At 40.8% G+C, this 17,500-nt stretch overlaps 1 long non-coding RNA gene across 1 annotated transcript in view; it reads right to left on the bottom strand.

Moving 5' to 3' along the window:
• Positions 1-14,622: 14,622 nt before the first annotated feature.
• The window catches only part of LOC124381112, a 4,063-nt gene continuing 1,185 nt past the window's right edge, over positions 14,623-17,500 (bottom strand). Inside the window, exon 2 of the long non-coding RNA XR_006924795.1 lies at positions 14,623-14,834. This is a non-coding gene — a long non-coding RNA (uncharacterized LOC124381112). The remainder of the gene's footprint in view (positions 14,835-17,500) is intronic.

The following is a 17,500-nucleotide window of genomic DNA, read 5'->3' on the forward strand; positions in this document are numbered from 1 at the left end:
CATCCAAATGGTCATTGGCAAACTTAAGACGTGCCTGGACATGTGCTGGTTTAAGCAGGGGAACCTTCCGTGCCATGCATGATTTCAAACCATGACGTCTTAGTGTATTACCAACAGTAACCTTGGAAACGGTGGTCCCAGCTCTTTTCAGGTCATTGACCAGCTCCTCCCATGTAGTTCTAAACTGATTTCTCACCTTCCTTAGGATCATTGAGACCCCACGAGGTGAGATCTTGCATAGAGCCCCAGTCCGAGGAAGATTGACATTGTCATGTTTAGCTTCTTCCATTTACTAATGATTGCTCCAACAGTGGACCTTTTTTCACCAAGCTGCTTGGCAATTTCCCGTAGCCCTTTCCAGCCTTGTGGAGGTGTACAATTTTGTCTCTAGTGTCTTTGGACAGCTCTTTGGTCTTGGCCATGTTAGTAGTTGGATTCCTACTGATTGTATGGGGTGGACAGGTGTCTTTATGCAGCTAACGACCTCAAACAGGTGCATCTAATTTAGGATAATAAATGTAGTGGAGGTGGACATTTTAAAGGCAGACTAACAGGTCTTTGAGGGTCAGAATTCTAGCTGATAGACAGGTGTTCAAATACTTATTTGCAGCTGTATCATACAAATAAATAGTTTAAAAATCATATATTGTGATTTCTGGATTTTTTTAGATTATGTCTCTCACAGTGGACATGCACCTACGATGACAATTTCAGACCCCTCCATGATTTCTAAGTGGGAGAACTTGTAAAATAGCAGGGTGTTCAAATACTTATTTTCCTCACTGTATGTGGTTCTCTGTAGTCCACTCTCAAAAAATCTTTTATAGAATGTCTTTAGATGTGGAAGCATGAGATTTTTCTTTGACTTGGACTAGGAGACCCAAAGGCAGCTCTATGAAGATCTGCTTTCAATGGGTTGGAGTGGAATATCGCCTATAGAGCTCCAACACTACTGGGATGAATGGGAACCACCCTAGGCCTCCTCACTTTACCTTCCTCAGTACCTGACTTTAGTAACACCCTTGTGGTTGCTAGGAGCCCACTCCAAAATCTAGACTGACTAAGATTGAATCCTATTATTACAGCAATGAGGCTACATGAGAAACAAGATGTTCTAAATGAACATATAAGGTGTCCACAATTATTTTGTGGTTCTAAGGTCAATATCTAAGTTCAAGTCTTTAGCTGTTAGGTGAAGGCTAACAATCCAGGAGCAATCCAGCTTGCAAACCCCCACTGCCCACCCCACCCCACCCACACACACACACACACACACACACACACACACACACACACACACACAAAAAAACACTTTGCATACACCCAAACATCTCCTCCAAAGTCAAATCCGAAGCCTTTTTTTCTCCACACAATATTTTAACTCCAGCATCCCATGTCTAATTATTACACTTTGGACCTTCTCCAAGCTTCCAAGCTACACACTCTTTCTTGGGCTTATAAGGATCGAACCGTACGCCGCGTGTGATTGCTCCGTGACCTCGCAGCAGTTGATTTGAAGCCATTTAACTCCTTTAAAACAACAGCGATAAACGGGAACTCCGTATTAACCTTAGCGTTCGGCCGTTTGTTTTAGCTAAGAATACGGATGATGATGGATGTCCAGGGCTGCTTGTTCTTTCAGATTTCGGAGCGGACCCAAGCAAGAATTTGTGGATGCTTGGAAAACGTAGTCTGATCGATTCAAGGTGAAAATGTACGAGATGCCAAATATGGAAAGTGAAATGGAAATTGAGGGCAAATCTGTGTCGACGAAACTCAGCCAAAGAGCCGTGCCAAGAAAAAGCGCATGGACATCAAGCTCATAACGGCCTGCTCAGATAAGTACAGCATTCTTTCATTTTTGCTGGACTTTTTAAATAAAAAAAACAGCAAATGGCACCAAGCCATTTGGTTTTTCAGCAAAGAATTTCCATTGATCAACATGATTAGCTTGAGTCGAGGATAAATCTGCAACTGGAAGAATTTCCCTTTCCAAACCCATAAGTGTGAGTGATGGTATAAGCAACGAAGGGTTTTTTTGCTTGGAGTCCACAGACCAATGAAAAATGCATTTGTTCAATCTTGAATCCCTGAACCCCCTGTGCTCAGCTTTATCTCTGTTTGGAAAGAGCTGTAGTAATGTTTCAAACGGATAGACATCCCTGTAGGTATCTGAGCTACCTTTGTGGGAAACTATCTGTCTATCAAAATCCAGGTATAAAACAGAAATAAATAAAAAGCACCCTGGTCAGTGACTCTACATTAAAGCTACATTTCTTTGTTTAAACATTATATTTATAAAAACTATTCAGACACCTGATTTTCTCCAGCTATATGTGGTTCTTCCACAAACTGTTACCACAAACTTGGAGGCAATTGTATTAGAGGTATTTGGATTCACTTAAACTAGGAGACCTAAACATGTTCCATCAAGACCTTGAGTTGAGCTCTGACCTCTCTACAAACTCCAACTCTTCCCAATCTAGAGGAACATCTATCCAGAAGAGCGAAGGTTAATATGTGGAATGTGGAATGGGATGCTCAAAAAGAGTCATATCCCTATCTTATGGTCAGATGTCCACAAACTTTTTTCCAGTGCTTAGTGTATATTGCGATCCCTAATTAGTGAACCAGAGGTGAGAATGGTGAGGGAAGAACCTCCTAAGATGGCATTAAGAATAAAAGCATGACAGGAACCACACTAATGACCCTATTCTCATCTGAAAAACACTCATTATAGTTCCATCATTGTTGAGGTTATAAACTGTTCACTGATGGACACTTGAGTTCAAGACTTGTAGCAATTGTATTCCTAAGCTATCATTATGAACTACTGTGATGGTATGATCTTGAAGCCATCTATGTGGAGCTAGCATCAGCAGCAGAGGTGGTTTCCAATTGATAAAGACTTTATCAGAATGGATCAGGGAAGATGTTCCACTAGATTTTGTGGGGATTTTTTCAGCCACAGTGAGAAAAGTCACGTAGTGATGTAAGTAAGGTAAGGAGGCCTGGGATGCAATCAGCATCAACATTCATCCAGAAAGGATACAAATGCTATAGCAGGAGATCTTCCAGTCCAACTCATGGACAGCAGGTCTTCATGGAAATGCGGCACTTTGTGTCCCTCTGGAACAGGTTTGGGTCTCCTAGTTCAAGTGATGCTACCAAATGACACATATGGCTGGGAAAGTCAGGTGTCCCAATGCTTTTGTTGATATAGTTTATCTCTTCATAGTGTAAATGTTGACAATTCTTTCACTTATTGATTACAATCCACACAAAAAGAGGAATATTCTGGAAAGTGTTTAATTTCGGGCATTTCAGAATGTAAAGAAAGTAAAGTAAAAAAAATCGATTTGAGGTAAAATTAACCAGTCGCTTCCCAAAACGTTCCGGTGTTTAAACAAATGCATGAGCTTGTTGCCTCACAGAAGTCGAACAGTGTGTTCGAGACCACGCAAGCCGCCGTGTGTGTTTTTGAGCCATCAATCATTTCTAAGCCTGCAATCCATTTTCCCCGAGTACACGCTGTTACAGCAAACTTTCAAAAATGTGGCTGAGTGAACATTAAAAAACAAATACAGCAATACCTAACAGAACCCCCTCCTTTCCAAAGTTCCCCCTCCACCCCTGAGGGACGCCGCCCTCGTCCGTCCCCCGAGCGCCCGTGTGAGAGAGAATCACTGATCCGTAGGAGTCATTAGTCAGTAACACGCTAATTTAAACAAATGAAAAGGTTGGAGGCAGGCAGGTGGCTGCGGTTCACCGTTTGCAGTATGACATTTGTTACTTCTCAAACAGAAGCAGACTTCATCTTATGATGGTCTAATGAACCTGGCTTGAGTTTTCAAACATGCGCTAAATCACTCGTCGGGGTCTGGCCGAGGCGAGCAGAAATAGACGCCGCTCGTGCTCCAAGGCCTCGCTTGAGGATTCACGTCATAATCGAATTACAGGCTGATGCTAATGAGGCGAGTCGTGTTTCCTCAAACTCTTTAATTGGAGGTGGCGGCATCAAAGAGCAACACTGAAAACGACATAAAAGGAAGTTAATCACGGCGATCTGCTGCTGGTGAAGGGAAAAAAAGAAAAACTGCAATGTTCTTACACAGTACACCAAACATCCAGGAGATCTTCCTATTAAGGGTCTCACTGAGAGCTTTTCTTTTTTACAGCTTTGTATGAGGAAATGGTTTATTTAATATAGGATATGGAAGGAGCCCACAGTGTCAACAGTAATTTGTGGATGAATGAATCTCACACAAATCTCCACAAGCACATTCCACAATCTGCTGGAGATGTGATCTATATAGTTTAGAAAGCCGGTGAGTAACGAATCTGAAGAAACCAGGAACTTGCCCAAAGTAAATATTGAATACAAATGAAGTCCTTGATGTGTGTCCGTCCTGTGCTGTGCTTTTTCACGTTCACGTAAACCACAGACGCATTGATTTCATGCTTCACATTGAATTAGCATAAGAACACTTTATTCCAAACCAGATTAGTGTCAGATCCAATACGTGAAATCATTCACACATATTTACCATATAACGTCTGCAATACTGACTATTGTTTTCCAGATTGTTTTTGAGGCATTGACACTTTAAAATGTGTTTAATGATTCAAACGTATTGAAATTGATTTTTAATTGCTGTGGTAATTATCATTGTTAAACTCGATGAACCTTGGCCACTGATGGATCGAGCTACAAGACTTCATCAAATATATTGAGCAGAAATGATTAGGACAAAACTATTAACGAGATACAAGCATATAATTTGTAATGATACAGAATAATTATCTTCATCATGCACATGATTAAAACCAGGCAGGAAGTGTCATTAGCGTGGATGGATCTTCAGGGATATAATGACAAGGATGATAAAATGAGGAGAAGCGAGCAGAAAGGTAGAAAGTGGATTTTACAAAACACATTTCACAACTTTCATTACCAACTGATTCTATACACATTAGCAAAATTGGTCTAAGTGTAAAATCACTAATATCATTTACTTTTATTCTTCACCAATGAACACCAAAACCATTTCATTCCCACCAACTCAGCACTGACATCAACAACCCGGAAACTTCGGAAGGTGTTCTGGATTTTTTCAGTAATATCATGAGGAACTCAATTTGCTTTCATCCACACATCTGCCAATTCACATTCAATTCAGTTCAATTTGATTTGTTTAGGCATTTTTTAACAATGAGTGTTGCACCAATCCACATTTCTCTAGAAACAAAAAACACAATTTACAATCCCCACTCTGGAATCTATAAACCCCATTCCAAAGTCCACAATCTACATTTGCACACCAGAATTTATAATCGTAACACAACAATCCGAAATCCGAAATCTAAAATCCCTAAACCAAACTCAAAAGTCCACAATTTGGAATCTACAATCTCCAAATCAGAATATACAATCACTAATCCAGAATCAACAGTAAACAATCCAGATTTTACTATCACCAATCCATATTCCCCAATCCAGAATCTGCAATCTGGATTCAAGAGTCCACAATCTAGAATCCACATTCTTAATTCTACAATTCACAATCCAGTCTACAGAATTTACTACCCCCGATCCAGATTCTCCAATCTGTAATCTGTAATCAAATGTTTACTCGAGCGTAAACTTTAGCAAACTTTTTAAATGGATTACAGCCCAGATCCATTTTCATGAGTTTGAGTGGAACATTCCACAGGAACCATCATCTGCACTGAATGCTCTCCAAGTGAAGAGAGGACCATCAGGGTGAACATCGAGAAAACAGAAAAAAGGATAAAATCATTGGTACATCAAGAGCATGTTTAATTCGACAGAGAGAGTGTGATGGAGAGAAAGAAAGAGTTGATCCTTCTTTCTTTCCACCCTTCTCTTCTCTTCTCTTCTCTTCTCTTCTCTTCTTCTCTTCTCTTCTCTTCTCTTCTTCTCTTCTCTTCCGGCTGTGAGCTGAAGCGTTAGCAGTAAACAGTGCAGTAAAGCAGAGCAGCGAGAGCTTCGGTGTCTCTTGCCTGCTTCTGTTACGCCTTTAATTCTTAAATTCATATCGATTTCAAATATTGATCTATATAATCTAAAATAACAGCAGACATAAAAAACCAGACAAAGTCACTGTTTAATCTAATATTTACATAATAATAATAATAATAATAATAATAATAATAATAATAATAATAATTTTTCTCTTTTGTATTTATTAAAAAAAAAAAAAATATCCAGAGAACTCACATGGCTAAAAGTATTGGGACACTAAACTTTTTCTTTTTCAGCCATATGTGTTTCTTCCACACACCAACATCTAGTAGACCCAAAACTGTTCCAACATCATCCAAAGTGCACAAATCCAGCTCTAAGAAGATCTGCTTTCCATGGATTGGAGTGGAATATCTGCTATAGAGCTTCAAGCCTATTGAATTTTTTATCCAGGCCTCCTCACCTCACCTACATCAATAACTGACTTTACTAACACCCCTGAAGGCTGAATGAATCTCCACAAAATGTAATAACACCTTTTCTCAGAAGACTGGAGCTTCTTATAAGAGCAGGATGTTCTCAAAGACACCAATCTTCTGCTCAGAAGTCCACAAACTTCTGACAACGTATGGGATTTTATTGGTATTTTTTAAATATTTGTTTCATTATCACACACACCTCACACTCACACACACACACACACACACACACACACACACACACACACACACACACACACACACACACACACACACTCACACACACACACACACACACACACACACACTCACACACACACACACACACACACTCACACACACACACTCACACACACACACACACACACACACACACACACACACACACACACACACACACACACACAGACACACACACACACACACACACACACACACACACACACACACACACACACACACACACACACACACACACACACACACACAGACAGACACACACACACACACACAGACACACACACACACACACACACACACACTCACACGGAGAAACACACACACAACACAAACGGACACACACACTCCTCGTCATCAGTGGGACCACGGCTCATAAATTTGAGAAATCACGTCCTGTCTGTCTTTTTATCAACCTGAAAACTTTGTAAAATCGCCATATTTAAGTGTGTGTGTGAGTGTGTTAGAGTGAGTGTGTTAGAGTGAGTGTGACTGTGTGATTGTGTGAGTGTGTATGTGTGTGAGTGTGTGTGTGTGTGTGTGTGTGTGTGTGTGTGTGTGTGTGTGTGTGTGTGTGTGAGTGTGTGTGTGTGTGTGTGTGTGTGTGTGTGTGTGTGTGTGTGTGTGAGTGAGTGTGTGTGTGAGTGTGTGAGTGTGTGTGAGTGAGTGAGTGTGTGACTGTGTGTGATTGTGTGAGTGTGTGTGTGTGTTTGTGAAGGAGTGTGTGTGTGTGAGTGTGTGAGTGAGTGAGTGTGTGACTGTGTGTGTGTGTGTGTGTGTGTGTGTGTGTGTGTATATGTGTGTGTGTGTGTGTGTGTGTGTGTGTGTGTGTGTGTGTGTGTGTGTGTGTGTGTTTGAGTGTGTGTGTGTGTGTGTGTGTGTGTTGTGTGTGTGTGTGTGTGTGTGTGTGTGTGAGTGAGTGAGTGTGACTGTGTGATTGTGTGTGTGTGTGTGTGTGTGTGTGTGTGTGTGTGTGTGTGTGTGTGTGTGTGTGTGTGTGTGTGTGTGTGTGTGTGTGTGTGTGTTTGAGTGTGTGTGTGTGTGTGTCTGTGTGTGTGTGTGTGTGTGTGTGTGTTTTTGAGTGGTTAGGGAGTAGTAGTCTGTGTTGGCCATATTGGGAGGCCGTGGTGGTTGCTGGGATTTGGAGACACACACTGAGATTGAACACTGATATTACAGAGAAACGCAGTATACCAGAGCACTGCATCACAGACTGCACGTTTCCTTACCGCACGTCTCCTTTCACTGTAACCGCAGCTGCACCGCCCGCATGCATCATCTCTAACAGCAGCATATTTACTTCATCACCTCACCTCATCACCTCACCTCATCACCTCTCCTCACCTCATCACCTCACCACCTCACCTCTTCTCATCACCTCATCACCTCACCTCATCACCTCTCCTCACCTCATCACCTCACCACCTCACCTCTTCTCATCACCTCATCACCTCACCTCATCACCTCACCTCATCACCTCCTCACCTCATCACCTCACCACCTCACCTCTTCTCATCACCTCATCACCTCACCTCATCACCTTACCTCATCACCTCACCACCTCACCTCTTCTCATCACCTCATCACCTCACCTCATCACCTCATCACCACCTCATCACCTCTCCTCACCTCATCACCTCACCTCATCACCTCACCACCTCACCTCTTCTCATCACCTCATCACCTCACCTCATCACCTCACCTCATCACCTCACCACCTCACCTCACCTCATCAGCTCATCACCTCACCTCACCTTATCACTTCCCTCATTACCTCACCTCATCACCTCACCTCATCACCTCACCACCTCACCTCACCTCACCTCATCACCTCACCTCATCACCTCTTCTCATCACCTCATCACCTCACCTCATCACCTCACCACCTCACCTCACCTCATCCTCACCTCACCTCATCACCTCTCCTCACCTCATCACCTCACCTCATCACCTCACCACCTCACCTCTTCTCATCACCTCATCACCTCACCTCATCACCTCACCTCATCACCTCTCCTCACCTCATCACCACCTCATCACCTCACCACCTCATCTCTTCTCATCACCTCACCTCATCACCTCACCACCACCTCACCTCACCTTATCAGCTCATCACCACCTCACCTTATCACTTCCCTCATTACCTCACCTCACCTCATCACCTCACCACCTCACCTCATCACCTCACCTTACCTCATCACCACCTCACCTCACCTCATCACTTCACCTCATCACCTCACCTCACCTCATCACCTCACCACCACCTCACCTCGTCACCTCACCTCATCACCTCACCTCATCACCTCACCTTACCAGCTCACCACCTTACCTCACCTCACCTCACCTCACCTCATTACTTCACCTTATCACCTCACCTCACCACCTCAGCTCATCACCTCATCACCTCACCTCACCTCATCACCTCACCTCACCTCATCACCTCACCTCACCTCACCTCCTCACCTCACCTCATCACCTCACCTCACCTCATCACCTCTGCATTGTTTCTGTGCATAAGCTTTTCCTGGGGTTTTGAAATAAAGGCAAATTTGTTTGTTTTGGTGCAAATACTACAGGAAACAAAAACGCAAAAGTAGAAATGAAAAAGCATGACAACTGTGTCGAGCTGTTTCAGACGACCTTTTCTTCACCACGTCCAGCTCTTCATGTAAAACTGTGTCAGCAGTTGTGGAATGAAGAAAAACAGCTACTAAATCAGCATGAATATACTTGAGTTTGTGCGGTTTGCTGCAGTTGCAGGTTGCGAGAATTTGATTAAACATTCAGCAACATGGATTTGAATGTAGATGATGCCTGCAGTGTTCATGGTGACGCCTTTGACCCTGGAAACACCTGATAGCTGAAATCTGATTGGATAAAACCGTAGACTGAAACGTACACTCGGAAAAATGCTATAAAATGAAGAGAAAAGACTATTGGGAATAATTTAATACATATTCATGGACCAAAAGGTAATAAAACCTACTGCATGCTAGTCATACCGTGTTGTTATTAGCACGCTAGTGCTCCTGTGCTGTCTTTTCTCCTTCAGCACACGATGGGAGGAAGAGCCGTGATCCTCAGTGTCTTCAAATAAAACAAAGGTCGAGAAAACAGGAAGAGGATCCACTCGTGCGTTTGGAGAGAAGAAGCAGAAAGGAAATGCTTTTCCTAATAGTTCCCATAATCTTTGACCCAAACCTCACAGTCTGTGTGTCCCACAGGCCTCCAGAGTGACAGCAGTAAACACCAGCGAGTCGACATAAACACCAGTGAGCGCGTCTCCTGAGCACCACCACTGCCCTCGACTTCACACTGAAGATACACCATCATTATTCTCTCAAACTGCAAACATTTTATAACCCTTTCAATATGCTATAATCTGTAAAATATTTTATTTATACCTTGATATTGTATATTAATAATTATAATAACTATTGATTTTAGTTTGCTCAAAAATGTATAATGTGTGTGAGCAGATAGAACGGGTCAGAAGTTTGTGGACACCAAACCAGAAGATGTGTGTGTGGTTTTTTTTGTTTGTTTTTTTTCATCCCATTCCAGTTCTAGTTCCCATTTACATTTATAATAATCTCCACTTCTGGGAAGATGTTCCACCAGATTTTATGATTATGATTTTGTTGTGAAATTTATTCATCTTCCTTCTTCCATCTTCACGGTGCAGAATCTTCATCTGCAGATTCATTCTTCCTATTTTCCTGGGGTGCAGTCAGCATGAAAACAATCATCCCAAGACCTCTGTAGCAGGAGATCTTTCACACATTTCTAACCTATGGAAAGCAGATCTTCATGAAGCTGAGTTTGTGTACTGTGGGTCATGCTGGAACAGGTTTGGGTCTCCTAGTTATTATTAAATGAAATGAAAATTTCAAGCCATCCAAATCTTCTTATCCACGTGTGTGTCTAGGATTTTCTGATGGTTCTGTCTGGGGAAGAACCACATAAGTGTGGGGTGTCTTTTCAGTGCACTTCACTGGGTCTTTAGTGAAACGTGATCACTGTAATGTATACAGATGTACACATGTACATGGAGTTTTATATACAGAAAGAGTTTATTTATTTAATACAGAAAATTGAAGTGATATAAGAGAAATAAAAGGTTTTTCACCCGTAACTTTGCTTCTTCCTCCTCCTCCATCACTGACTCTTTTCTCTAAACCACCTGAAACGGATTGTTTTGTTCCTGCGTAGTGTCGGATAAACATCTCCTCACCTGTCTGTGCTCCAGAAGTCCAACTCACATAAAAAAGGTCTTATGGAGTCAGAGATGAAACGTGAAGCTCCTGCTGGCTGTCAGTGTGGTGCAGTGACGTGTGTGTGTGTGTGTGTGTGTGTGTGTGTGTGTGTGTGTGTGTGTGTGTGTGTGTGTGTATGTGTGTGAGTGTGTTTGACCTGATAAGAGACAGCAGATGTATGTGATGTTTGCTGTAGAGCAGTTTGGGGAAATCTATCTATAGATATAGCTCCCTCTCTATTTCTTTCTTTATTTCTTTATCTCTCTATCTCTCTCTCTCTCTCTCCCTCTCCACTCTTTCCTCTCCTCTCTCTCTCTCTCCTCTCTCTCTCTCTCTCTCTCTCTCTCTCTCTCTCTCTCTCTCTCTCTCTCTCTCTCCATCTCTCTCTCACCCTCCCCCTCTCCATCTCTTTCTTTTCCTCTCTCTCTCTCTCTCTCTCTCTCTCTCTCTCTGATGGTTATTATACACAGTAAACCCCAAAGCCAGAGCATCCTTAAAAGAATTTCCTGAACCCCAGCGTCTGTTTTGCGTTCCCCTTTAAATGCTTTAATTTAGCCTCTGAAACAGTGGAGGTCATGTGAAGGTCGTGTGGAATATTTGTTAGCGCGAGCTCCCTCACCTGCCTTTTTTTAATTCTGTCCTTAAAGGCATCGGAGGATGTTGGACAACATATTCTGTTGCTTTAGTTGTTCCTCACCACATAAAGTGCATGTGTGCAACTGGTGCAAACAGTGCAAAAGACAACACAAGACAGTAGCAGCAATCAAAATAAACTGAATAATCATGGAACTTTGAAGTCCAAATGGGACATTTTTTGTCTCTAAGAGAAGAGCAGAGACCAGGAGAGAAGATGTGATCAAACTCCTTCACCCTCACAATCACACTTGAAGGTGGAAGCTTAATGGTTTGTGGTTGTTTTGGAATGGGGTGAAAGAAATCCTGAACCAACATGGCTACCATTCCATTCTGCAACACCATGCACCTGGACTGTGGCTTATTGGACCCCAAGTGTACGTTCGAGCTCTGTACATGTAAAATAGAGAGCAAACAGTCATCTGAAGTGAAAGCTATTTATCATGGAACTGCCTGCCCAGTCACCGCACCTAAATCCTAGTGAACTGTTCTGGGATGAACTGGATCAGAAGGAAACACTCAATCCAGAATTCAACACTGGTTTGTTATACAGTACATTTACTCCTACTGAGGAAGTCAGAGGTGACATTAGTGAGGAGAAAAACTCTGAGTCTTTCCTAGGAAGAATCCTTGAGTGGAACCAGACATCGTCCTCATCATCCTCCTCAACTCCAAACATCAATTCATTATAAGTTCTGTCATTGTCGAGGTTATCAACTGTTCACTGATGGATGCATGGAGCTATTGAAGCAAACTATTCGTATTAATTACAGTCCCAATTTATCTTAAAAGTTCATGAAGTATCATCTACAGTAAACTCATAGATCTTTTTTATGTGCAGTCATCCTCAGCAGAAGCGAGTGGCCTATAATTGGAGAAGATTTTTCCAAGGGTAGAGTTTCAGGATAAGTCTGGGAAGTCAGAAAAGAAGAAGAAGACGTGATCATTGGTACTTAAGGAGCGTTTATGTTAGCTTTGACCACAATGACTTGAACCCGTTATTGGAAAAGAAAATATGAATCCTCTTTGGAGGACCAACAACTAAACTCAAAACTCCTGTGTTTTGTCAATGAAATGTTGCTAAATTTCCAAACGTTGTTGAGGGAAACACACTTTTAGCCAACACGATGGATTAATACTTTCAGTCGTCCGGTTTCCAACACAAACGTGCCAAAAATATCACTGCTGATAAACGACCACTATATATTTTCCCTGCTTGAATTTAATTCTGACCAGTCAACATGAAGGATCCGTGGCTGAGAAAACCAGGCGGCTGGACAAGCGAGAAGAAATGGTGATCCCTGAAATGTAAGATTTAATAAATAAATCTTTTAAATGAAGCAATAACCTCTGCTTTACAAACAGCTAGTTGATTTTATTGACAAATATGAAATGTGTTACACTGTTGTTTAAGGTTCAGGAGCTAGGATTTATCAAGAATGATCCTGAGGGAGGCAGCCATGTTTCCTGCAGCATTTTGATGTGTACTGGTGTTACGCCAAGGCGTCTTCATTAGATCTAGAGCTCAAAGACAAAATAGTAAAGAGTTTAAGGGTTCTAATTAAACACATGGACTATTTAGGCATAATTTTGTGGACACCTGAGCATACGATTTTAACATCATGTTCCACACTGAGAGTTCCATTTTCTGCTATAATAACCTCCAGTCTAAAGGTGCTCAATAGCAATGAGTTCAAAGCTCTATCCTTAAAATATTCCAATCCATTCCATTGGTCTGGCTTTGTGCACAGGAACTCCATGTTTGTGATCATCCAAATGGCTTTAACTACATTCTTGGGTGATATAAATATTAACACCGAAACTTCAACTTCAGTGCTGAAGCTCCAAGCAAAAAAGGGTCAAGACCCTGGAGCTCTAAAGGGCCTCCTGATCCATAGTACTGCTTCAATATAGCTACAGATTCTGGAAAAAAAAATCTAAATGGTTTTCTTGTCGATTCCCATTTTTGACGAGTCCCAGTAAGAGTTTTTGCTTATGACTGGTTTGGACCAAACGCATCAAAAACTCCAAAATTGTGCAAAGAGAGAGTCAGAATGAAATGGCTTGACCTTCATCTTAACCAATTAACCACTCTGAGTTGAGATGAAATATTCAAGAGAAAAATGTTCAGCCAGCATCTGAGGGGAACTCCAGACTCATCCAGACTATTTCTTCAGGTTTTTCCTTGGAGAAGCAAATCAAAATGAGAGAGAGAATTTTTTTTTTAGGGAATGTAGAAATAAAGAATTAATTCTTAATAAACCGTGTCTCAAAGGGGTTCATGTTTAAACCTTAGTATGCAAAGCTATTTCTTATAAACCACCAAGGACTAAAGAGCAGGAGATCTTCAGACAGGATAAGCATACACCTTGGGAACACATAATTCATCCTCATGGTGATGAACCTAATCAGTTAACATTCCCACTGCCTCAGCTTGACGAACACTTTTGATGGAAATACTGCTCAAGCTGTGATTGCATTTGAGACATGACCTTGACAAGTCAGTCTGAAATGCACTTGTATTTCAGATAGCAAATAAAGAGTCTGGTGGTTGTGCCAGGTGAAAAAAACGTGTTTCTAGAAGTCTGATAGCGTTTGTAGTCACAGACACAAAACACGACACAAATGCAGTTATTGCTTGGGTTTTAATTTTGAGTGAAAGTAGCCATTAAGGTCTCCAATGTGGTTGTGTTGAATAAATTGACCATCACTATGAAGATGTTCGCGCTACAATGATTCTTTCCCTAACAAGCAGGAAGCAAGTGTGCAACCTTTAAAAAAGCGTCCAAACATCAGCACTGATGTTATTGACAGAGACATTTTGTGCACTGTGGCTTGTTTGTGTTTCAGCCAAAGAGTCAATACAAAGGGAAATCACCTTCATTATCACAGTGAGGTCAAACACATAACATCGATCAAACCGAATGGAAACAATGAACGGATTACTGTTTATAGATTAGAACTGATCTATGATCAAGAAGATTAAATTTCATCTGGAAGAAAACTTTAAATACGAGGTTTGGAGACTCGCTCTGATTAACGAAAGCACTTTATTCATCTATGTTTATACACCATCACCTTTAAAATAAGCCCCTTGCACAGCAATACAGCGATCCTGCCACTTCTGAAGGTGTCCTGGAAATCTTCTTTCCAAAGCATCTTCTGCAATGTGCACTGGATCGCCACAACGGTGTCAAAATGGGTGGATCTTTGGGAACAGGGCGAAGTCTGCAGGAGCCAAATCTGGTGAGTAGGAAGTGTAGAAAGTGAAAAACACATTTTGGGGGATCAAGCTCTTTGAAAGTCTACCTGATACAAAATGCCCAAAAACAGCTCCATGAAGATATTTTTTACATGGGTTGGAAGATGTGGACGATCTCCTGCTATAGAGCTTTAACTGCTATAGAGCACCTTTGGGATGAATGTGAACACTCACTTCACCCCAGGCCTCCTCACATCTCCTACATCACAGTCTGGGATGTTTAGAAAGCATAATCCCAGCTGCAAATCCTTGTCACTTTAGTGTATCAAAGTTCGAGATCTTGCTGAGTGCAATCAGTTATTATACCAGAAGTCAGAATGTGGGCTTACTTTACATTTACAGCATTTGGCAAATGCCCTCATGCTCTGATTAATGCCCTCATGCCCATTCAACTAAAGGGAATTCATGAAGTGAAAAATTCAATAAATGCTTACATTCTGGAATTAATTCGATTGAACAAAGCCAGGAACCGGCCCACCAAAACACTGAGACGTCAAACAACCTTGTAGATCTTCTCCTTTATCTGATCAGAACCAGAGCCTGAACTAATCTGATCAGGAGGAGTTGTGCTTATCAGCTGATTGTTCAGCCACGCATTTGTTGGTTGGTCCAGAGCAGTAGAAGCTTCAGACTTTGTGTTTTGAAGTTCAGTGTACTGTGGAAGGACAAACTGATATACATGACATAATATATACTAATATACAAAGAGTGAAGCTTTAACCTGCTCTGTTCTCTGTTGCGTTCGAGGAAACGCCCCCGCTCCCTGAAAGTGAACACAGAGAGAATGAGAAGGAGCTTCTTCCTGCAGGCCATTGAAGTTTAAACCAGGAAACACCCAGGATCTAAAAACTGGCCCACTCTCTCCATCATCACCTTTTTTCCCTGCACACATCTCACTTTTCGTGCTACGACACTTTAGACACTGGACTCGCACAGCGCAGTACACTTTACATTTCATATTTTTTATATTCTTATTTTTTAAACCACACCATTCCGCACAAGGACACTTTACACCACACCTTACTGCAAACGGACACTTTATGAACACTTTACACCACACCAGACTGCACACGGACACTTTACACCACACCAGACTGCACACGGACACTTTACACCACACCAGACTGCACACAGACACTTTATGAACACTTTACACCACACCAGACCACACAAGGACACTTTACACCACACCAGACTGCACGGACACTTTACACCACACCAGACCGCACAAAGACACTTTATGAACACTTTACACCACACCAGACTGCACACAGACACTTTACACCACACCAGACTGCACACGGACACTTTATGAACACTTTACACCACACCAGACCGCACACAGACACTTTATGAACACTTTACACCACACCAGACTGCACACAGACACTTTATGAACACTTTACACCACACCAGACCGCACAAGGACACTTTATGAACACTTTACACCACACCAGACCGCACAAGGACACTTTACACCACACCAGACCGCACACAGACACTTTATGGACAATCAAAACCATGCTTAACTTGTTTACTGTTGTTTCCTGTTTACTGTTTATCTGCACACTGCCATAAGCATTTTTTTGTATATAAATATATCTTTATATCTTCATATATATATTTTTATATAGTTTTTATACTTTATTTATCTGCCTTCTTTTTCTTTGTTATTATATTTATAATTTTTATTCTCCTTTTCACCCCATTATATTCCCTCATGCCGGACCGTCGTAATAAGCATTTCACTGCATGTCGTTCCCTGTATGTATGTGTATGTGACAAATAAAATTTGATTTGATTTGATTTGCATTAAACTAGAAATGTTTCACCTGTATTTCATCAAATATTTACTACTATTCACCTTTTTTTTTATAATCTATATTATGTAGATAATATCTTTTTTCTTGTAGTTTGATGTAGTTTGTTAACCAAATAGCTGAAAGCAACGGGTTACAAAAAAAGCAATATTTTATGATAATATATAACTTGTTTTGTGTGTGTGTGTGTGTGTGTGTGTGTGTGTGTGTGTGTGTTTATTGCTTAAAAAATGTGGTTATTAAACACAACTCAATAACCAAAACTCTTTAGAAATAAACCAGAACAAAACAAGTATAGCCTTTTCCCTACACACTGAAAGAAATAATAATAATAATAATAATCATATTAATAACAGTAGTAATAATAATAATTATAATAATAATAATAATAATAATAATAATAACAATAATAATTTGTTCTTTACAAGCCTTTGATCCCCAACAGACAGGACGTTTTGGGATCTGCAATCACAATTCAAACAATAACAAAAATTCTAAAAGAAGATTATGCAGCAGTATAATGATTTTGAATAAAGCATTATATTATAAATTATAGTGGATTAAATTTGGAATAAAATTATTGAATGGAATATAAAAAAATGTGACTTCTTGTAGTAATTTATATATATATATATATATATATATATATATAATTATTATTATTTTATTATTGTTATTTTTATTTAAGTTCATTTCATCTCTAATGCATTTCCAATTCAGGTTCAACTGTAGAGCACTTTTAACAATGGACAATTTCTCAAAACAGCTTCACAGAAATAAATATATTATGAATATAACTTTTAGCATTATAATTATTTATCGCAAAT

This window comes from Silurus meridionalis, chromosome 28, assembly GCF_014805685.1.
Source record: "Silurus meridionalis isolate SWU-2019-XX chromosome 28, ASM1480568v1, whole genome shotgun sequence".
Lineage (NCBI taxonomy): Eukaryota > Metazoa > Chordata > Actinopteri > Siluriformes > Siluridae > Silurus > Silurus meridionalis.